This window comes from Caretta caretta, chromosome 2 (assembly GCF_965140235.1).
Source record: "Caretta caretta isolate rCarCar2 chromosome 2, rCarCar1.hap1, whole genome shotgun sequence".
In the NCBI taxonomy this organism is placed as follows: domain Eukaryota; kingdom Metazoa; phylum Chordata; order Testudines; family Cheloniidae; genus Caretta; species Caretta caretta.
Window position 1 is genome coordinate 81156145 of NC_134207.1, and position 24565 is coordinate 81180709.

A 24565-nucleotide genomic window follows, 5' to 3' on the forward strand; every position below is an offset into this window, starting at 1 on the left:
CAGGTTGAAAGGACTGAGCAAAGAGGTGCATCTTGCAGCTCCTTCTAAATGTGGCTTAGTTCACATTCAAGCATATTTCTAAAGGTGTGAACCTGAATGCCCCCTGCGAGCCTCACCCGATGTAGGGTTTCAACTTTCCAGATGAGACTAGATTGTATGGCAGATTGGAGATAGTGAGGCTGTTCCTAAAGATCCTGGCCTTTTGCATATAGTTACCAGTACCTTGAATTCCACCTAGTTATCAAGGGGTATCTAGTGCACAGAGCAGAGCTGAGACACGATATTGTATCAGTGCAGCCTATCAGAGCATCATTCCAAGAATATTCTCCATGTTCTACAGAAATATCTATTAGACACCAGTAGCTGGAGAGTGTTTGGAATGAAACTGCAATACCTAGGGAAACCTTTGTCTCTCTCCAAGAAATGCCAGGGAGATTGTACTACCAGGGTTCCACCAGGGCACCACCACCAGGAGTTAGTGGGGTTGAACAAACAGGACCTTTCACTCAAGTGTTTGCAAGCAGTCTCTGTGGCATTAAATCCACCTTGAATTATAGACCCATGCATTCCCAAATGACTAGCTCAGTGGGGTTTGACAGATATTAATGAGGGCAGTGTTAGGGTCTGTCTACACTTACAGTGCCACTCTAGCTCTTAGTGAAGACGCTACCTACGCTGACAGAAGAGCTTCTTCCATTGGCGTAGGTATCCACCTCCCCAAGCTATGGAGGAGGGCAAAGCCCTCCTATTGACACAGCGCTGTCAACACCAGGGAGCTAGGTTGGTATAACCGTTGCTCACAGGTGTGGCTTTTGCACACCCTGAGTGACATATTTATACTGACATAAGTTGACAGTGTAGACCAAGCCTTGGACCCAAGGTTGGTAAAGGGTTAGAATCTAGCTAAGGGAAGTACTTAGGCAACCAAAGTTAATTCAGTTGCTATAATAGGGTAACTGTGGTGCTCTCATTGTTCTCAGTTCTGCCTTATTTTAATCCATTCCCTAATAACTGATGGCCAGCCAAGAGAATGTGGAAGAAGGAAGCTCGGAGTCTTCTTTTATTGTGTCTTGTAACGCTGCCCTGCTTCATGTCATTGACATATCAGTGTGGGCCTCCCTCTCACTACAGAAGTGCTGAGTGTTCAGCTACCACAGCAGTGCTGTACAGCATTATCAAGCAGTGAAAAATAAATTGATGCTTGCAAACACAACTAACTATGGACCATATCTAGGGATCCAGCACCCAGCCTGAGCAGCAGGCAGTGCCAGGGGCGGCAGGTTTGTAGAAATTTTGGTGGTGCCCAGAACGCTTAGAGCCCGCCTCCCCCACCTGCCTAAAGCTCTATGAGAGAGTTTGGGTTGGGGGAGGAGGTCTGGGGTGCAGGCCCTGGGTTGGGGCAGGGAATTGGGGTGTAGAACGGTTGAGAGGTTGGGCTCTGGGATGGAGTTTGGGTACTGGGTGCAGGCTCCAGGCTGGGGCACAGGGTGGGGGTGCAGGATGGGTGGAGGGGTGCAGGCTCTGGGAGGGAGTTTGTGAGATAAATCCTTGAGGGGGCCATTTAGCGATCTGGGGTAAAAATTGGGGATTGGTCCTGCTTTGAGCAGGGGTTGGACTAGATGACCTCCTGAGGTCCCTTCCAACCCTGATATTCTATGATTCTATGACAGAGTTTGGGTCCAGGCTCTGGGAAGGAGTTTGGGTGCAGAAGGGGGGGGGGCTCTGGGAGGGAGTTTGGGTGCAGAAGGGGGGAGGGTGGGAAGAGGGGGGCGGTGCAGGCTCTAGGCTGGGGATTCAGGCTCTGGGAGGTAGTTTGGGGGCCAGAGGGGGGTGTGGGCTCGGGGAGGGGACTGCCATCACATGTGGCTTCCCTGCTCCCCCTCACCATAGCCTCGCTGGGGTGGGGCTGCACCTTGCCCAGTGTTTGCAGGAGTGGTGGCGGGGGCTGGGGGTGGATCACAGGGTCAAACACTCACCGAAGCCCCAGCAGGCATGTGTCAGGTGAGGGGAGGTCTACTGCAGATGTCTCCCGCCGGAAGCTCCCTCGGCGTCTGGTGCCGGGAGACAAGCGGGGAGGGCTGCCAAGCACGTGTGTGCCTCCTCCGGCTCCCGAGGCGCGGCGGCAGCAGGCTGAGGCTGCTGCCGGCGTTGCTCTTGTGCTGTGCCGTAGCTGCAGCTGCCGGCCGCGGAGGCCAGGGGGAGCCGCGCCGCTTTCACTCAGGCAGGGGCGCTCCGGGGGCAGGGCAGGCGGGGGCCGGGGGCGGACGCTCCAGACCCGGGGCTGCTCCAGGCAGAGCCGGGGGAGAGACCCAGCTGCAGACATTGATGGAGCAGGGCCCCCAGCCCTGAATATTGCTGGAGCCCGGGCACCACAAGGGAATGTAAGTCGCCGCCCCTGGGCAGTGCACTGTGTGTCTCTGGGGGGACTGAGGGGAAGTAGGGCTGCACAACACTCTCCTGACATGGGCAAAAGGATCCTCTGGCTCTGGCCCAGCACTGTTCTACCCCCATCCTCCTGCATGCTACTCAACAGGGAGTCCCTGAAGAGCTGAACTCCATACTGTTCAGGGGGCTGTGTTCCCTTTTTGCTGCCCCCAAATCCATCCCCAGTCCTGCTGCCAGAGGGCTTGAACATGTGGAGATTGGAGTAGGACGCCCCCCTGTCTCCACACGATTCCTACTGCGGGGGACAGCTGCTGTTGCAGTTCCTGAGCTCTTAACGAGTGCTGGGAAGGCTCCCTGCTGGTGTCCCCTGGGACACAATGTAACCTGAAAAAAGCAAGGAATGGTAGGGAGGAAGCAGAGCCATGGCCTGACCTTCCCTCCACTGCTCCCAGCAGAAGTAGTCAGCAGGGGAGGAGGCACATATGCTCCTTCATACAGGGCAGTGAAGTAAGTCCACTACTCCTGTGGAAGGCACAATACCGCACAGCGCTCTTGCTGGGGTAGTGGGGCTCCACACTTCTCCAGACATGGGGTGATGGCTGCAAGGCACAATCCAGCCCCTAGTATTAGAGTAGCCACACCCCAAGTTCTCCAAGGGTGAAAGGGTGCATTGTCATCTGTGTCCCCATTGAGTAGGCTGGCCTATCTCTAGTTAGAGATGGCATCCAAGAATAAAAGAGAGGGACTATGCTCAGGAGACAGGCATAAATAGATCACAGTTTGACACAAGGGTCTCACATTAATAGATGGGCTGTGCCCAACCTTTCCCACAAAAAAGAATCTGGCGTTTACTGAAGATGGGCCATTACATAGGCATTGGGTAGGTTCCAGCTATGGCTGTCTCTGTAAGCAACACCAACAGAAAGATACTGGATCCCTAGCAGTTGTCATGCAAAATCATTCTCAATCAATTTCATCCTCGTGAGGGCTGTTGTCCTCTGCCTCACCTTCACAAAAGACAGTGATAGGAGGAGCATGACTAACTGGGGACACTGACTGAGACCGCATTTTAAGACAGGAGAGGGCTCAGATCAACACATGGCTGTGAAATGGCTTCTAAGGTGGTAACAGCCCAGAGGAGAGCACTGCAGATTGGAGACGTAAACCCGAGAACTGCGCAAATATTCAAAAAAATGACAATGCAGGGAGAGGAGAAAGAGTGTATGTGGCAGGGAGAGGGGCAGGAAAGGAGCGGATGGTTTGTGAGTTCCTTCCACTCTGTGCTCAGAGTCAGCTTAAATTCAAACCAGGCATGAGGAGTCTGATTCTTTGGGAGAGCTGTTGTCCAAACTGTTGAACAGAAAGGAAACCTGAGCTGGAGCAGGGTCTGGTCTGAGAGCTTTGAAGTGATTTCTTTTGGTAAGGAAATCATTTCCTTTGTCTGTACATATTCAGGAAAACTGCCTCATCAGAGACTGGTTCTCAGGCCATTCAACTCACAATTGTTTTGTCCAGAACAGAGCAGTTTTGCTTGTGACTGGAAATGAGAAAAAAATTAGAGAGTGCCAAAAAATATTTGTGACTATATATTACATCCACATTCAGAAGGAGAAAGCCAGAGAGAACAGTAAGAGAAGGAACAATAAGGATCTAATGCTGATCTCAGTTATACTAGTCTCACTCCACTGGAATAACTGAGATTAGAATCAGACTAAGGCAACAGTACTGAGGGTTAAAGCAGACACCGCTCATCTAGAAGACAAACCATGTTTTGTTGGGGGTATTGCCTTTCGTAGTTTTTAAAACCATGTATTGTCGTGACACCTCTGCAACACAAAGGAACCAAAAAGTGAACAGCAAAGCTTACTATCAAATAATCCTGGGTTACACATTGACAGATGTGGACTGGTTAGATGAGACAGGAGAGGGAAGGAATATGCTGTATGTATTTAAAGGAACTGCAGATGCGGCCTGAGCTCAGGTTTCTTTTCTTTTCAGTCATTTGTTTCGACAAGCGCTCTCATGTTCTCTATTAGTCAGAAGTTGAAAGTGTTTCCCCCTCTGCTTCTCTATTAATATATTGTGATAAGAAGCAGTCCTGTTTCAAGGCTGTGTATTTGTTGCTTGTTATGTTCTTTCCACTTACACACAGTTAAGAGCTTTGGGTTGGACTTTAACTACTACTGAAGTCAATGTGAGGTGAGGGCTGCAGGATTCGATGTCCCCCAGGGTGATTCCTAATATTTTCTTTTCTAACATTTCTCTCTCTTGAGGACTTAACAGAATCATAGAAATCAAATATCCAAAGGCCCACCCTTCTTCCAGGATGTGATTACTCCCTGCAGAACATTTTCCAGTGCTCTGTCTAGTCCAATTTCAAATGCGTCAAGTGTTGGTGTTTCCACTGCTTCCTTTGGAAGACTATTCTACTGTCTAAGAGCCCAAACTGTTAGGAATATTTTCCTGGTTTTCAGCCTAAATATTCTCTTTTTAAATTTCATCCCATTTGCTCCTAGTGTTCATTCTATAAGAGATGGGCTCGTATGAAAATATCTTACTGAGTCTTTCCCTGGACATATTCACTAGAGAGACAAGGTGTGTAAGGTAATATCTTTTATTGGACCAACTTCTTAAAAGCTTGTCTTTCTCTCCAACAAAAGTTGGTCCAATAAAAGCTATCACCTCACCCATCTTGTCTCTCTAATATTATTATCCCCAAAGCAGAGAAATGTTGCTACAACTCTCACTTCATAAAAATAAATTTGAATCCTCAAAGGTGCTGGATAGCCTGAAGGCCTGAAGGCCACTGTTTACATACAAAGCAGGCACATCATTTGTAGCAGCAGTACAGGCTTCCTTTATACCACCCTGCCAAAAGGCTCTTCTAGAAAGACAACATCTAAAAGAAAAGGAGTACCTATGGCACCTTAGAGACTAACCAATTTATTTGAGCATAAGCTTTCGTGAGCTACAGCTCACTTCATCGGATGCATACTGTGGAAAACTGCAGAAGACATTATATACACAGAGACCATGAAACAATACCTCCTCCCACCCATGGAGGAGGTATTGTTTCATGGTCCCTGTGTATATAATGTCTTCTGCAGTTTCCACAGTATGCATCCGATGAAGTGAGCTGTAGCTCACGAAAGCTTATGCTCAAATAAATTGGTTAGTCTCAAAGGTGCCACAGGTACTCCTTTTCTTTTTGTGAATACAGACTAACACGGCTGTTACTCTGAAACATCTAAAAGGGTAATTTATTCTTTGTCTCATGCAATCTTTAATCTCTGCAGAGACGGCCAAGCTGAACATAGTTGGGTGACTATTCTGGTGATAATTTTAGCTCCTATTCAGAAAAGCACAGGCTTAACCTTAAGAGCATGCTTTGCTGAATCAGGGCCTTTGTGCTGTGGACGCTTGTCAAACTGGAAATGAATTAAGAGCACTAACCCATTTCACACAGGTCACCAAAGGAATTCAGTCACTCCCAATCTGTGCCGCACAGGAAAATTTCAGTCAAGGTCTCAGATTTGCAGTAAAAAAAAAAAAAGTCACACCTGTGAATGATTCAATGGAAAATTAAAATTCAAAATCTCTTTGAAAAGAGCTTTTAAAATATTATCCCTAACATGTACAGGCTTTGGTTTGTAATTGACTAGTTTATTGGCACCCAAACAATCAGTGGTGGGCTTGTTTCCCTTTAAAAAAACAGCTGTCGGGAAGGAGAGGCAAGTGAGCAGCAGCAGCACCCATTCGCTAGTTGAGGGAAATGCTCTCTGTTCTTAAAGGTTTCAGATACATGGCTTCCCTGGATCGTTATATGTCTCAGGATGAAAGATCATTAAATAAAGGTTAGTGAACTTTGCTCACTTTGTTTTCTTCACATAAGAACTTCAGTTATTTAAACAATTTATTCCCCCCCCGCCCCCCTTTAGCTCCTTCTTGGTTTGGAGAACTATAGTACAAATACTGGCACAAAAAATGTTGTGGGAGAGGGCTCTGAGGGAGGAAATCACTGTGAGATTCCTCTCACAGAGCTCGCCAGCATCATGTCATTGGAAAGGCAGCATTTGCTCCCTGTGGCCTTTTCTGCAGGTCCCACCCCAGACTTGATGGTTCTTCAGCAGATCCTTGACGGTCGGGGGAGGCCCAGGGTATTCTGTGTGGAAGCCTTGCATAGAGACACCTGCTCTGGCCCCTGGAAGACCGCTCTGCTCTATTGAGGCCTCATTACCAAAGATTCCTCCCAGCGGTGGCTGCCTCTGGGACTCCCAACAGAGTCAATGCAGAAAAGCCCTAAGCTACATTATATAGTCTGACTAATTTCATCAGGTCCAGAGGGAAGATGATGTGCTTCTCCCCCTCTCTCCTCACCCCCAGCCCCATCACCATCCCAGCTGCCCTGCCCAGAGCCCATCCAGTCCCCACCTGCTCCCTCAGCACAGACCCAGACTACATAGAGATGCAGGGAGAGAGGAAGGGAGACAGTGTCATCTAGACAGCTGAGTCTTCCATCTGTGTGGAAGAGGGGAGATCCATGCGGGGAGGTTCTTCTCTGTGCATGGGTCTAGGGAACACTTACTAGGATTCTGTAGAGAAACTACTGTACACGTATACAAAACAAGCCTTTGAATAATGGGTATGGACACTAAGAATTACCAAATATTGTTTGTACAGTGCTTTGTAAAAATGTAAACAGTAACATAAGCATTAGGTGTTTTGTTAGTGATATTACATAGGAGGCAGTGGGCTTTACATAGGTGGTGAGTATCATTGTCCCCATTTTACAGATGGGGAAACTGAGAGGGAGGGAGGGAGGTGGAGTGACTTGTGTAAGTCAAACAGCACACCAGTGGCAGGGCTGGAAATAGACTCCAGGTCTCCTGCCTTCCATGCCAGTACTCTATCCAGTAGACATCACTTCCTTCCTCTATGTGAGTGTAGTTCGCCCACTTCTCTATTTGCTGCCTTTTCTGCTTGTCATCTTAGGAATCTTTCCATCAGTATCAATGGGCATTGGGTGAAGCCCTTAGAGATATACAGTTCATAAGGTCCTCACCTCAGAACCCTGGTTCAGCTTCCAAACTTAAAGCCCAGAACAAAGCCTTGAGTTAGAATGGTTTCCCAGAGCCTGACAGAAAATAACCACCACACACATTGCAAGACCAGCCAACCCTGCCTTCCTCTTCCTGTTTATATAGCCCAGTCCTTGGGTAGGTCAGGGCCTCCTTGATTGCACCCAAGGGTTTCCCAACTGTAGGTTTCAGGCTGTCCCTTAAAGGGCTAGTACATGCCTTTACAGGTCCCATCCTGACTGAAGTCTCTGGGCACTACTTTAAAGTAAATCAATGGTAGTATATGCTCTGTGAATTACTGCTGTCACTGAACTCCTTTGTCAGGCGCCCAAAGCTGTTGGCTGGCTATGGTACATAGGCCCTTCTCAGCCTCCCTGTTTGGCAGCGGATATTTTCTGTGTCTGGGTGCCTGTGTGGAATGCATCAGCACATTTTGAAGAGCTGAGCAAAGTTTGGGCTGGGATCACCATCATGTTGCTGAACTGTCTCTGCTGAGCTGAACTTGTCCCCAAATGGTCTAGTGGCTGCACAGACCAGTGTAGGCTGAAAGTGTGTTCACGAGATGCCCTGGGCTGGTTAGGGTCATTTGGGCATACCCCCACCATGTGCCTACATATAGATACCATTCCTCTCTTGTGGTAGAGTAGGGAACACCATCTCCTTTACAGCCTGTGGTACTGTTAATGATTTACAGAACTGTCTCAGGGTGCCAGACCCAGCTCATCTTTCAGGTCTCTTTTTAGCATGAAATGTAGTAAGTACTGTGTGCATACAGCCTGAACATTTTGGGGTGACTGCTGACATGTCCCTGCATACAGATTGTGCATCGGGTTTGCTCAGCTTAGTTACTGGCTTTATTCCTGCTGGTATGAGCCCTTTTCTCCTGCATATCCTAGTATGGGTCTTAGTGTATTCCTGACATGAGTACTTCCTCTGTACACACTGTTGGTTGGAGATTTGGCTTTACAATTATAGGACACATGGAGACTTCATAAATACTGTGGTAGCACAAAGAGTTCCCTTCTGTTTTGTCTATAGTCCTCACTTTTAGTTTACAGAAAAGGGGTCACAATAGAAAAAGGTGAGTGCACATATGGGAATGTGGTTTAATGAAGATACCAGATGATGAAATCTATTTTTCACTTTTTCCCTGTTTGGCCTGATTTATTAATAATATGTGTTCCATTATGAAAATGAGCTTTATATGACTTGCACTGTGCCCTGAAATTGTTTTAGTGGCAGATCATAATTTACTGCTGGGGTTTCAGGAGTCTGTGCAGAGCACAATGCCATCTCCATATTCATATTTCAGATCTGTCAGAACACCCAGATTGTTCATATGATCAGATGGATTTCCATTCCAATCCTTGAGAAACAAGAAAACTAGCCATCACATTGAGATCCTTGACAATTAAAATGAATAAGAGCTGCCACTCTCAGGGGATGTCTTGTGGGTTACCGTGGGGACAGGGATTGGAATGAGGTCTAATCAGGCACTAACAGCACCTTGCTGGGAAGTTCATGGCTGATAAGGGCAGCAGCATCAGACCAAGTAGCTTCTCTCTTTTTGAAGAGAAAGCAGCCTCTTTTGAAATGTAATAAATCCCATGAAATTTTCCAGTATTTGATAACTGAGAAGAAATAGTTTTTTTCAGAAAACATATTGCATGTCCTAGTTCATTAAAATAGAGTGAAATATGAATTCACAGTAGTGGATCTGCACTTTAGAGGTTTACAGTGCGAGTTTTATTGCTTATATTTTGTCTGTGCAGTTGCTATCAGTATGATATTTGGATTTTTTAAAACTGATTTGGTAGTGACATTGGTGCTACTGAAAGGTGACAGATTGGCAGCCTGGAGTCTGAAGTCTTTTATTTATCCCCAGAACAGTTATAACACAGACAGTGGCAATGCAACCGTCCCCACCACTGTGCTTCAGCTCTGCACCGGGAAGACCACAACTAGGCTGCAAATGTAGTTAAGTCTCCATGGTCCCTTAGCTGAGGCTACCATTAAAGGAGTCAATTAGTGCCCTAGGTAGTGGAGCTTTTGTGATATAGGAGGCATCGTTGCAGTAGGAAATGGATTGACACCACAAAACTTTTACTCATAGATCACCAAACAGCCATTAGCTTGTTACAACTTTCAGCCATTAATGGCATGGGCTGGATTAGAGCCCTTGTTCTTTATTTTAGCAAGGTGCTGAGTACTTCCAAGAGGCGGTGTGTGCCCTTAACTTCTAGTAAAGTCAATGGAACTTTGTGGGGCCTAGCGCATCGCAGGATCCACCCTCTCATTGCCCTTATCAATCCAGAGAACCATTTACCCAGTATTTTCTAGTGCTTTTTAATTCCTATTCCTAAAAACCTGCTTCATATTCCTCCATGTCGCTGACAATGTTTGTATGTTGGGAAATGGAAGTATTAACACCTCTCCCCCCCAAAAATGCTGAAAGATTGCGCCTTCATTTTTACATTTTCAGTGGTATAATCTAATGGGTTGTAAAATATACAGTATGCAGTGCTTGGAGCATTCCTGTGTGCTAGGGTTTTCCTTCAAGAAGTCTTGACGGTTACTGTACTGTATCTTAACTGTCAAGCTATTTTTTCCTTGCTAGGTTTCATTTGTGTTTTTCTTCACCTTTTGGAGACCCCTTACCTCTCCCCTCTTAAATCTACACTCACCACAGAGCAGACATAATCCCAGATTTTCAGTAAATCAACACTATATGCTCCCTTCTGACTAAGAGAATTTGATACTGACAGATTGTTACACCTAAAAGAAAAATACTGCTATAGTTTCTCTAACATTCTTTGCCTGGAACAGAGAGCAGAGAGGGATATGTGTGATATCCATTATGAGTGTAACAATACAGGTTATATATAATACAATTATTTTTCATTTATATTTCATATAAACATAGCTGAGAACATAGGTGCAGCCTTGAATCACTATCCCTGTCTTTAACATAACAAAAACACATTGTCCATAGTGTTTCAAAGATACAATTAATTCTTTTCCTCAAGGGCAGTTGGGATTTTAGTCTTGGGCAGTTCCATTGTTTAGGCTCTGCATGTATAGCGTCTAGCCAATAGAATAACAACATTTTGCATTTATATGGCACTTTTCATCTCAGTATCTCAATGTGCTCCGCAAACATTTAATTCACATCCCCTTTTCATGTCTCTGTGAGGTGGGTAAATATTATTATCCTCAGTTTACCAACGAGGAAGCTATATGAAGTACTAGGTTGCGATGTTGAGATGATGTGACGGCTCATCATTGCATCATTCTCCCATGCACTCAATGAAGCGAGTTAAATGCATTTTCCCCCCAAAGGTCCTAGTTTTCTTAAAGGGCTACCACTGTCTGCATAATATTCACTCTGACTGCAAACCCTTTGGCTCTGCTGGGCTGTGTAGAAGGGCTGTTTTTGGTTAGAGACTCATCGTTCACAGAGCAATCTCTTCGTTTTAGTTTGGTGTTTTCTCTGCTTTATTTTGAAATGGACCTGGCCCTCTTTTATCATTTTGCAAAGACCATGCCATGCTCTCTGGGCAAATCCTCCTCTACTGCCTGCACCTCCATGAAAGTAGAGTGTTCCAGATAGGGATGGAATTTCAGGGAATACCACAGAGCCCAGCTTTATAAATATTTGGGCTGGTGACTCTGCCTGCGTGGATCCATTGCATAGAGCCTCTAGAAAGGACAGATGCTGGCATCATGGAGCCTGTGCTAATCCCGAGGCTGTTGAAATGGTACTTCAGCCTCAGAGCAGATTCTGCACCTTACACATGGTGAGGTCCTAGCTGTTCAGTCTAGTTACTCAGGCTGAGCAATGGGATGCGGTCTTGGCCCTGTGTTAGCAGTCCATCACTCATGAACATTTCCTCCAATAATGATCTAGTGCGCAGGTGTGAAGGGAAAGGGAAAAGAATAGCCTCTTGGCTGCTTTTTTAGTGGGAAGAGGTGTTTAAACACCTGCACTCGCTGCAGAGTATTTGTGAAACCTAACACCAGGCGCTGGTAAGACAGTGATAACACAGACGGACAAATGCTCATCCCCCACAGCGGCAGGAGGTTCTCAGCATGGCAGCACTGGTGGGAGCTGATTCTGCTGGCACAGTGGAGCTGGATTTGGGTAGCAAACACCCTGTGCAAGGAACAGGGGTTGAGGTAGGCCAGAGGACAAGAAGGAGTGGGGCCAGTGGATCTACAACTACATGGACCCACTAGCCAAACCATCATCCCACCTGGGAAGGAAGGGAGGTCATGATCCATGGGTGGAGAGGGGGTATTTCATCTACAGGATGGCAGTAGAGGCTGTAGACCAGCTCCACTGCTACTCTGCGGCCTGCTCTGGGCGGAGGAATCCTTCCTTAGAGGGCCTTGTAGAGAAGCCCTGGGCACAGCCCATGTGCTCAGGCTGTGTACAGACTCCAGGATTTGTCCCTGCAAGAATAAAACTACATTGAGTTTTTGATCAAAATACAATATTAGATCTTTTAAAATAGAAGGCAAACACGGTAGCTAGACAGTAGATTAGAGATTACATATGTAAATGTATAGGTGTTAAATTGGACACCAGAGGGCTTCCATATTGTTTCATGAATGAATATATTGTGATTATAAGAACATTCATACTAAACTGAATTGAAGGACAATAAAGCTCAGAAAAGCATGTTCCGCAGTCTGTATCAGGATCTACATGGATGAAGGGTGACCGGAAAATTAGAGCGGAGAGGAACAAGAATTTTTCTACAGTTTGAGTCAGATTCACATTGAGTTTACCCGTCATCGAAATGATGGCACCACCAGCAGTTCACTGACATGTAATAGCATCTTAGGGCATTGGTTAAGCCTGTTGTGGCACTGGACTCAGAGGGAAGAACGCCACCGATTGCTACACCAACGCCATTTCTTGTAGCACTTGAGGTTTTCCTTTCAGGGCCTCTGTCCAAATACTAACCAGCTCCAACTTTTACTCTGCTTATATGATTTGACAAGGCCATCTCAGCCCAAGATAACATGGCTACGGGCATCACTGTGTGCCGTGTAATTTAACTAGCTGCACTAAAATAGTAGGAGATAGGCTGTAAACAATAACACACTAGGCAAGCAAAGTGGCCAAAAAGAGAGGATGAGGGTGTGGAAAAAGAAGAGGTGAAAGCAAAAAAATGGTTCTGAAGTGAGGCTAAGCTTTGGTGCTGATGCTAAATGCGCTCTGTCTACAGTAAAGTACTTATCTGCAAACACTGGACTAAATTTCAGAGGACAACCAAAACCTAGCTAACCATTGCTTGTGGGATATATTTAGAGCATAAACCCATAGGGGCCAGATCCAGCTCCGGAATGAGTGAATTTAACTCCACTAAAGTTAATGGATTTGCACCCACTTATGCCATGAATTTAGCCCTTGCAGGAGGATAATGTGATTTAATCTATGATTTCCTGTAATGGAGAGTAGCACAAGTAATCAAGATAAAAAGACAAGCAGAAAACCAGAAGTATGTTTTAAATATGACATACGTCCCTCACCCATGTAGCCTTCATTCCCAGCAGGTTTCCCATTATTTCTAATAATCTGAGGGGCTTTTCACATGTATTATCATTGTTAACATTAGCAGTTAGTGTTTGTATTACAGTAGTGGCCAGAGGTCTTGAGTGGGATTGGGGCCCCATTGTGCTAGGTGCTGTGCAAACAGACATAGATGAAACACCTGCTCCAAAGTGCTTACAATGTAAGGCCCTGATCTTGCAATAAGCTCTGTGTGGGCAGGCCCCTGTGCCACCACAGAAGCCAATTGGAGTCCATGAGTTCAAAGGGTTAAACCATGCAGAGCTCATTGAAGGATCAGGGCCTAGAGAAAAGATCATTTCTAGCTGCAGAACAATCATGTCTGGGTGACTCAGTGTGGAATGTTTGTATTCCAGATATACTAATCTCAGATTCAATATGATGAATAGAGCAAATGAAAAGATTACATTTTGTATCATTTCCCCATGTCAGTGTCTGTAGAGTAATAAATCAATAGGGGAAAGGAACAATACAGAAATTAATAATTAGTGCTCATGTCTACAGTCTGTATTGTGCTTTGGAAAGCACTTTGAGTTCCTCAGATGAAAGGCACCATATAAGTTCAAAGTATTATTATTATTTTATTATTATGAATATAAGATCATTTGGATTTGGAAGCTAACCTCTCCTGCAGCCTGGCTTATGAAAAGTACAGCTAAATGTTTAGCTAATGACAGGCGACCTTTGAACTTTGATCTTGGAGACAAATTTGCTGACGTGGAGGCTGGTGATCCCTGCACAGGTACAAGCTCATATGTGTGTGTGTGTGTGTTCTCACAGCGATTATTGAATGGTGATTTGTACGAGGGGCTAATTAGAGCATTCCCAGAGTGTATGTACAATATCAAAAACAAGAATTAAAAAAATTGGCTCAATACTGATAAGACTGCTTTAAAAGTGACATTAGGCCAGATTTTGGCCTGTGTGTGTCCCCTTTGCATCACTCCAAAACTACAAAGGAGATTTAAACCTGCAGTGATGAGCCAGCTGCCGTCTCTCCTAGCATGAGTGACTCTCAGCTGGTTTAGAGCCAAGATAGCCACCCTGCTCCCAGCCCTCTCCGGCACAGGTGGTGTCATAACCATACAGCTAAGGGTAGCCTAGAATTCCTCCTTACCTGTAACGAGTTAAGAAGCTCAAATAACCTGGTTGGCATCTGACCAAAAGGACCAATGGGGAAAGAAGATACTTTCAAATCTTGGGGGGGAAGGCTTTATTGTGTGTGTTCTCTTGCAAAGCAGAGAAGCATCACGTCAGAAAACTCCTTCTCCTATAAACCATCCTAAAAGTCTCTCATGTTACAAAAATTGTAAGTAAAAGCCAGGCAAGGCGTGTTAGATTATCTTTTGTTTTGCTTGTGAATTTTTCCTTTGCTGGAAGGAGGTTTATTCCTGTTTTTTGTAACTTTGAAACTAAGCCTAGAGGAAGTTCTGCTGTGTTTTTTAATCTTTCGTTACCCTGTAAAGTTATTTTCCACCCTGATTTTACAGAGGTGATTTTTATCTTTTTTTTTTTAAATAAAATCCTTCTTTTAAGAACCTGACTGATTTCTCTATTGTCCTAAGACCCAGGGGGTTGGGTCTGTGATCACTTTTTAACCAATTGGTTAGGATATTATTCTCAAGCCTCCCCAGGAAAGGGGGTGTAAGGGCTTGAGGGATATTTTGGGGGAATAGAAACTCCAAGTAGTCCTTTCCCTGATTCTTTGTTAAATCACTTGGTGATGGCAGCGTACCCTCCAAGAGCAAAGAATTTGTGCCTTGGGGAAGTTTTAACATAAGCTGGTAGAAATAAGCTTAGGGGGGTCTTTCATGCAGGTCCCCACATCTGTACCCTAGAGTTCAGAGTGGGGAGGGAACCTTGACAGGTGGCATTTCAGATGCGTGCCAGGAAGGGTAAGGGCTGCTCTTAGAGGACTGCTAAAATCTGGCACATCTTAGAGCAGCTCTGAAGCTGTTCTAAGTTGCACCAAGACTTAAGCTAGCCTCCAGCCAGCACCAGGATTGGGGGTGGAGGCACATAGATTATGGCATGGATCCACCTTTGCAAGGTGACGTGCACATTCACCCAGTCGACACTCACAATCACGGTTGTTGAAGCAGGAAATAAAGATACACATTTGCACTTTTAAGTGGGCCTCTGGTTTTGAAAATTCATTCCACTCTGTCCAGGGCTGGATGTTTTTAAATCTCATAAATTATTACTAAAACAAAGGGGCCAGCTGGGATGGTACCTAGTTAAACATTTCTTCTCCTATGATGAGGGCCCTACCAAATTCATGGTCCATTTTGATTTCTGAATCAAAATGGACCATGAATTTCTGAAGGCAGAGCTGCCGCCATCAGCAGGGCAGAAGTAAGGATGGCATGGTATGGTATTGCCACCCTTACTTCTGTGCTGCTGCCTGCAGAGTTGGGCCCTCAGTCAGCAGCCACCACTCTCTGGTCACCCAGCTCTGAAGGCAGCAGCGCAGAAATAAGGATAGCATGGTATGGTATGGTATGGTATTGCCTCGCTTACTTCTGCGCTGCTGCTGGCGGGGCGCTGCCTTCAGAGCTGGGCGCCTGGCCAAATCTGCTGCTCTCCAGCAGCCCACTTCTGAAGGCAGCGCAGAAGTAAGGGTGGCAATAGTGTGACCCCCCTAAGATAACCTTGCGACTCCCCTGCAACTCCCTTTTGGGTCAGGACCCCCACTTTGAGAAATGCTGGTCTCCCCCGTGAAATCTGTATAGTATAGGGTAAAAACTCATAAAAGACTAGATTTCACGGGGGACACCAGATTTCACTGTCCGTGATGTGCTTTTCATGGCCGGGGATTTGGTAGGGCCCTAGCTAAGATGCACGGATCCCAAAGAAATATTGGGCAACAACCTCAGTTCAGCTTCCATTGTTCCCTTCCTATTGTACAAAAAAAGTATGTGGCCACTGAAATGTTATCGGATATGGCTGCAGTACTTCCATCCATGTACCAAATCCTTTGTGATGACACCCAAGCCCAACAAAGAGAAAAATGATGAAGATAAGTGTGTGAAAGTGAAACCGAGACACTAATGGACGGTTAATAGAGTATCTTATCTGGGTCATATGGCTGAAGGGAGGGAACTCCAGCTGTTAAGAAGAGACAGGTATTAGTAATCATTAGAAACATAGAGAGCTTGGCTTGTGACGACCTGGAGAACCGCAGGGTGACTTGCCTGCCTGGTGCAAAGGTTGCGGATCTCTCGAGACATCTAGATAGACTTATGTGCAGTGCTGGGGAGGAGCCGGTGGTCGTGGTACATGTAGGTACCAGTGACATAGGGAAGGATAGGAGAGAGGTCCTGGGGGCCAAATTTAGGCTGCTAGGTAAGAGATTGAAGTCCAGGACCTCCATGGTAGCATTCTCTGAAATGGTTCCAATTCCACACACAGGGCCGGTTAGACAGGCCGAACTGCAGCGTCTCAATGCATGGATGAGACGATGGTGTAGGGAGGAGGGGTTTAGATTTATTAGGAACTGGGGAAACCTTTGGGAAAGGGGGAGCCTAGACAGGAAGGATGGGCTCAATCTAAACCAAGATGGAACCAGATTGCTGGCACTTAAAATTAAAAAGGTCGTAGAGCAGTTTTAAAACTAAGGGCTGGGGGAAAGCCGACAGGTGTGGAGGAGCACATGGTTCGGACAGAGACATCCCTTAGGGGAGGATCTATTAATGGAGATCTCCATGTCAGGGATCAGCAACCTTCGGCACACAGCCCATCAGGGTAATTTGCTGGCGGGCCATGAGACATTTTGTTTATATTGACCGTCCACAGGCGTGGCCGCCCACAGCTTCCAGGGGCCATGGTTTGCCGTTCCCGGCCAATGGAAGCTGCAGGAAGCAGACGTGCTGGCCGCCTCTTCCTGCATCTCCCATTGACCAGGAACCGTGAACCACAGCCACTGAGAGCTGCGGGGGGGTGGGGGGGGCGTGCCTGCAGATGGTCAATGTAAACAAAATGTCTCACAGCCCACCAGCGGATTACCCTGATGGGCCACACGCTGAAGGTTGCCAAACCCTGCTTTATGTCCTAGAAAAGAGGAGAGGATGGAAGATGATAAAATATGGATAGGATCTGATGAGAAAGAGTCAAATGATAAAAAGTCCCATTCATTTACATCATGTAATGGTAGACAGCTAAAAAGTGACAAGTTTTTAAAGTGCTTATATACCAATGCTAGACGTCTAAATAATAAGATGGGTGAACTAGAGTGCCTCATATGAAATGAGGATATTCATATAACAGGCATAACAGAAACTTGGTAGAATGAGGATAATCAAGGGGACACAGTAATACCAGGGTACAAAATATATCGGAAGACAGAATAGGTCGTGTTGGTGGGGGAATGGCACTATATGTGAAAGAAAGCGTAGAATCAAATGAAGTAAAAATCTTAAATGAACCAAACTGTACCATAGAATCTCTATGGATAGTAATTCCATGCTCTAATAATAAAACTATTACTGGAGATATATTACCAATCATCTCACCAGGATGGTGATAGTGACTGTGAAATGCTCAGGCAGATTAGAGGGGCAATAGAAATAAAAAACTCAATAATAATGGATGATTTCAACTATCCCCATATTGACTGGGTACATGTCACCTCAGGACGGGATGCAGAGATAAAGTTTATTGACACCTTAAATTACTGCTTCTTGCAGCAGCTAGTCCTGGAACCCACAAGAGGAGAGGCAATTCTTGATTTAGTCCTAAGTGGAGCACAGGATCTGGTCCAAGAGGTGAGTGTACAAATATAATTAGGAAGGCCAAAAAAGAATTTGAAGAATAGCTAGCCAAAGATTCAAAACACAACAGCAAAAAAATTTATAAGTACATCAGAAGCAGGAAGCCTGCTAGACAACCAGTTGGGCCACTGGACAATCGAGATGCTAAAGGAGCACTCAAGGATGATAAGGCCATTGGGGAGAAACTAAATTAATTCTTTTCATCGGTATTCACGGCTGAGAATGTGAGGGAGATTCCCAAACCCGAGCCATTCTTTTTAGGTGACGGATTTGAGGAACTGTCCCAGATTGAGGTATCATTAGAGGAGGTTTCGGAACAAATTGATAAACTAAACAGTAATAAGTCACCAGGACCAGATGGTATTTACCCAAGAGTTCTGAAGGAACTCAAATGTGAAATTGCAGAACTACTAACTGTAGTCTGTAAAAAAAATCATTTAAAACAGCTTCTGTACCAAATGACTGGAGGATAGCTAATGTGACGCCAATTTTTAAAAAGGGCTCCAGAGGTGACCCTGGCAATTAAAGTCCAGTAAGCCTGATTTCAGTACTGGGCAAACTGGTTGAAACTATAGTAAAGAACAAAACTGTCAGACACATAGATAAACATAATTTGTTGGGGAATAGTCAAAATGTTTTTTGTAAAGGGAAATCACGCCTCACCAATCTGCTAGAATTCTTTGAGGGGGTCAACAAGCATGTGGACAAGGGGATCCAGTGGATATAGTGTACTTAGATTTTCAGAAAACCTTTGATAAGGTCCCTCACCAAAGGCTCTTAAGCAAAGTAAGCTGTCATGGGAAAAGAAGGAAGGTAGGAATAAATGGTCAGTTTTCAGAATGGAGAGAGGTAAATAGTGGTGTCCTCCAGAGGTCTGTCCTGGGCCCAGTCCTAGTCAACATATTCATAAATGATCTGGAAAAAGGGGTAAACAGTGAGATGGCAAAATTTGCAGATGATATAAAACTACTCAAGATAAGTCCCAGGGAGACTGCAAAGAGCTACAAAAGGATCTCTCAAAACTGGGTGACTGGGTAACAAAATGGCAGATGAAATTCAATGTTGATAAATGCAAACTACTGCACACTGGAAAACATAATCCCAACTGTTTCCCACACTGGAAAACATAATCCCAATATAAAATGATGGGGTCTAAATTAGCTGTTACCACTCAAGAAAGAGATCTTGGAGTCATCGTGGATAGTCCTCTGAAAACATCCACTCAATGTGCAGCGGCAGTCAAAAAAGCGAACAGAATGTCAGGCATCATTAAGAAAGAGATAGATAATAAGACAGAAAAAATCATATTGCCACCATATAAATCCATGGTACGCCCACATCTTGAATACTGTGCGTAGATGTGGTCGCCCCAGCTCAAAAAAGATATATTGGAATTGGAAAAGGTTCAGAAAAGAACAACAAAAATTATTAGGGGTATGGAACAGCTTCTGTATGAGAATAGATTAATAAGACTGGGACGTTTTAGCTTGGAAAAGAGACGACTAAAGGGGGATATGATAAAGGTCTATAAAATCATGACTGGTGTGGAGAAAGGAAATAAGGAAGTGTTATTTACTCCTCATAACACAAGAACTAGGGGTCACCAAATTAAATTAATAGGCAGCAGGTTTAAAACAAACAAAAGGAAGTATTTCTTCATACAACGCACAGTCAACCTGTGGAACTCTTTGCCAGAGGATGTTGTGAAGGCCACAACTATAACAGTGTTCAAAAAAGAACTAGATAAATTCATGGAAGATAGGTCCATCGATGGCTATTAGCCAGGATGGGCAGGGATGGTGTCCCTAGCCTCTGTTTGCCAGAAGCTGGGAATGAGCAACAAGGAATGGATCACTTGATGATTACCTGTTTTGTTTATTTGTTCTGGGGCACCTTGCATTGGCCACTGTCGGAAGACAGGATACTGGGCTAGGTGGACCTTTGGTCTGACCCAGTGTGGCTGTTATTATGTTTGTAAGGGGTCCATGTCTCAGCTCTTCTAATTCTTGAATTAATGAAGTTATTACATCCATTATTTTGTTTTTGTTGTCACATGCAGTTCAGAATCCTAAAATGCCAAGCTCAGTGATGGGCTTCAAAGAGATGCTTCTTCTTTCTCTGTGGGAAGGAGTTAGCAAATGTGATCCTTGCCTCTGCAATCCCAGGAACATGACATATTCCACAGTGATCCATTGTTTCTTACTCTTACTCTTGCTATTACCTATTCTTCCTTGTCAGCTCCTATGCATGGAACTCAGTCCCCGATTTCATCTGCCAGCCTCTAGTCTTTGGCTTCTAAAGTCCTTCCTTAAAGCACACTACTCCAAAGTGGCATATAAACCCGCCCAGCCCTTAGAAAGCTGGGATTAAACTAAATGCAACATCTTTGCAAAATTAGGAATATATATCTCATAAGTAACAAGACACATGCTATAATTCTCCCAGTCATGCCGCTGCTTCTGTATGCCTTGTTCCTCTCCATGCATAGATGCTCAGAGACTGACAGATAGTTAGGCCAGATTGTTTACTACACAGGCTCCGATCCTGCAGGCAGATAGATTGTTTTCTACTTTGACTCCAGTCCTGGACCCCATCATTGCTACAGAACGCTAACAACTGGGATTCTGTGTGGGAAGACTCCTGTACAGTTTGTAGGACAGGGACCTAAAATTGTAAGCCAGGGGATAGGAAATTGTATAGCACATTCCTAGGACAGTACAAAAATAAGGAAACAAAATAATGATAAATCATTTAGAACAATCAAAAATCATTCTTCAGTAAATCCATATGCAATCTGTCACTCCATACTCCTGTGAGTTTACTTATTTATTCAAATATTTGGTTTTATGAATGATTTGCCATCAGTGGAGCAAATCGAGATTAAGAAACAAAAAACACTAGTTTCAATCCACCATTAGGGAATTAATCAATTGGCAGCCTGTGCAGACAGCTATTTAGATATGTGGCCTGAACAGCTTAATTGGAGGAAGTATGTTAAAAGGGCTAGATTGATGTTCAAAGTAGCATAAATTAGTACTTTTTGGACCTATCACCTGGCTTATTTTAATAACTTCTATACTTTACAGTTTGACAAGAGATGGCATCTCCTGAGCTCCTCTGCAATTCCCTTCCCCAGGTTAATTTTGATGGGTAATTTCTAATTCCATCAGAAAAATGATTAATAGAATAACTGTGAATGCTACACCAGGTCGTAAAAGGGAAAAAGCATAACATTTCATTTCTGTTTTTGCCAGAATTTTGTTTTAATTGAAACTGTCCGAGCTCTAAATATCATTATATAGAACAATGTGAGATCATCATCAGCCCCATTATCTTGGGTGATTGCACCCCCCTACCACATCTCATTTACTTCAGTGAAGCTATTCATGGGAGTAAGGGCCGCAGGTTCACACCCATTATCTTTAATTAGAGACGAGCTCAAATCCATCATCCCAGATGTAAATGCCCTCAAAGTTTGGGGATGTCTCAGCTCTGACCATTGATCCAGACTTGGATTTTGCAACTAGCCCCTGTCTTTATAATGGCTGGATCAAATGCCAATGAATTCCCCAGACTTTTAAGGTGTTTAAAATCTGGGACTAGATCCATAGCTAAAATGGATGGCTTCCGCACATCTACATCACTAATATAATGAATTGCCTCTATGTTATATTGTTCCTTCAGTTGAAAATATAGTCTTAGTTCCTAATAAAAAGATTACTTCTGGTTACCTATCACACTGTCAGAATGAAGCTGCCTAAAGACTTGGAAACAGCATCGCTTAGCTGTAGGGTCCTAAATGTTTCAACGTCTCCATGAGGCAGCACCTTGACAACATAAGTAAACCCAACTAACCTTATAAATATATCGTACATGACGTTTGTTTTGCAGCAGACTTGTTGCCCTGCATTCCAAGCCTCAGGAGGCATCATGCCATCCTCTTTATTCATCAAGAGTATGCCCAAATCCCAGCATTGGCTGATTTGCAGCATATCCACATGTTTCCTGTCTCTGAAATAAAATGCAGAGCACAGTATTCAGGTGCTATCCCAATACAATTGTTGCTGGCCGACTGGGATTTAAGGTGCTTCGTGACAGTGGTATTGATAATTGTATGTTATTTTAAGCATTGATGGAGATTGTACTTCATTCTGTGCAACAACTGGCCTTGATTCACGGCTCATGGGTGAGATCAATTCTGTCTAAGGGTTTTAAGGTCCCCAAACTATTTTGCATTCTATTTGCACTGTGCCAGGTTGTGTAAAGTTAAGGATGTGTCTACATTTGGAGCTAGGAGTGTGAATCCCAGCTGGAGGAGATACACTAGCACTAGGTCTCATCAAGCTAGCATGCTAAAAATGATAATGTAGCCACAGCAGCCACTCGAGTCTGTACTCCTGGGGTCCGGATGGATTTGTACTCAGGGCCACTAGCCCCTCCTGCCATTCACCGCTGCCTCTGCTATCATGACTACACTACTATTTTTAGCACACTATCTCAATGACAACTAGTGCAAGTATAGTCTCCTCATGCTGGAAATCATAACCCCAGCTCCAAGTGTTGACATTCCCTTATTCACTGAATAGCAGATTCTGATCTCAGTCACTTTGGTGCAAATCCAGAGTTACTGATCTGGTTTCCTATTCCTATCAAAGTTGTCTTTGCTAAGATTGACACACTTGGCTTAAAAGCAGTTGGCATTTTTAATAGCCTTTGCATCCATTTACCCCCCAGCTACTTATTTTCAGGTTGACATTTGTGACATGAGTCACTTTAGTACTACACAGATTGTATACTTTGATAACCAGACCAAAAGCTAAGGCAGGCTGCAATTTGGAACATATCACTCTTTATATCTCACTCTTTATTTCTCCGGCACCGGCTTTAAAAATAGATTGCAGGTTGTTGTTTTCGCTTCACAACACAGTGGCAGGTACAAAGAAGCAACGGCACCAAAGTTGTGGCAAAGTCAATAGGCACTGAAGAACCTACGCATTTAAAAGGCAAAGATTGCAAAAGTACATCTCCCCATCCACTAGGACAACAAACTGTGTTCGTGGTCTGGTGGCAGTTTTTTTATCATTATTATACAATCAGGAAATTAAATACAGGATGTGAACACCAGGCCCGATCCTGAGCCCAGCAGCTACTTCATGTATCCAGATAGGATGCTGGGCATTTTCACAGCAGGAGGGAGGATTCCAGTAGCAGGAATAGCATATGGCCACTTCCTTGGCAATGGGGGGCAAGAGGACCCACATAGTAACCCATCTTGTGGCCTACCCCACACCCAGTCCATTCATGCCCTCCCCAACTTGTCCTCACAGAGCAGCCCTCCCAAAATTTGACCACCTCCTTCCCACAGCTGGGGGCTAGCCCCTCTGGGGCTGCAGAAAAGGCAATGAGATTTGCACACACACAGCATCTGTCAGCTCAGGAGTACATGCTCATTGCGTGCATTACTGCCCATCACAATGGAGTGGCTTTGTGATTTGGACTCTGGACTGAGATTCAGGAGGTGTGGGTCTGATTCCTGGCTGGCTCCACCACAGATGTCTTGTGTGACCTCCAGCAAGCCACTTAGTCTCTCTGTGCCTCAGTTCCCCATCTATATAATAGAGAAATATTACTTCTCTACCTTATAGTGGTGCTCTGAGGTCTGATCAATAATGGTATAAAGTGCTCCGATATTTCAGAGATATTTGTCACATAAATACGTAGGCAGATGATTGGATGACCTCACAAACTCTCACTGGGATGAAAGGGTATATTAATTCCAATGAAGGTTTAGAAGAGATGAATGAATTGTGAGTAAATTACCAATAGGGGTGGGCCACAAAGAGAGTCAGAAAATAAACTTTCCCCACCCCTCTTTCAACCCCATACAAAATACTGCACAATTGGCTGGGTGTGTTATTTGGGTGTTCCCCTACCACTGCAGACTCAGATACAGTACTGGGTACTTCTGGAGGCAGACTCTTGAATTTAGTACTGTAAATGAATACAGTCCTTTACAAAGGAAATAAGGAGACCAGGTTTATTCCCTAAAGAGTTTACAACCTAACCACATATATCAGTGGTCTGAGTCAGTAGGGCAAAATCCACTTTGGTAGGGCTTTTGGGGGAGCCATCCAAATATTTCAAAGCCCATTCACATTCCATGCTTTTGCCTTAATATTCCAATTTGATTCCAGGAAGATTCCAATAATATTCCAGGAAGATTTGTCTAACCGGAAAAGTTACAGAAATAAAAACTAAGAGAAAATGGAGAGCCTGGTAAGGAACTGATGGGAAAAGAAGTGGCATTTCATATTTCATCAAATTCGCATTTTTTTAACCAGCTATGTACTTTCTGTTTCCCAGGCTAACTATGAAGCAGTGTTCTGAAATATACAAGACAAATAACAACGTCAGTCAAGAACAGCGACTGAAGCTAAGTGGCAACTTACTGAGCCCAAAGATAAGCAATAAAGTCACATGACATATTTCCTCTGTAGACTGCGTCTGCTGTATTTCTTAGCTTAAAGAGAAACACCACTGTTCTATCACTAACTTCCGTAGACTGATGGGAAATACCCAACTTCTATTGCATTACTTTCTTGCCACTTCATTTTGCACACCTCAAACCCAGAATTTTGCTGTGAGCAAACATTTCCGGAAAAGTATCAGAGGGGTAACCGTGTTCGTCTGGATCTCTAAAAGCGGCAAAGAGTCCTTCCGCATTTCCAGAAAACAGCTTCTCTTGGAACAAAGGC

At 44.5% G+C, this 24565-nt stretch overlaps 1 long non-coding RNA gene across 1 annotated transcript; it reads left to right on the forward strand.

Moving 5' to 3' along the window:
• The first annotated feature begins 2285 nt into the window (after positions 1-2285).
• LOC142070783 (uncharacterized) lies at positions 2286-24281 on the forward strand. The gene is made up of 4 exons (XR_012666715.1): positions 2286-2381; positions 6177-6239; positions 24005-24086; positions 24174-24281. It is a non-coding gene; the product is annotated as an uncharacterized LOC142070783 (long non-coding RNA).
• Positions 24282-24565: the final 284 nt, after the last annotated feature.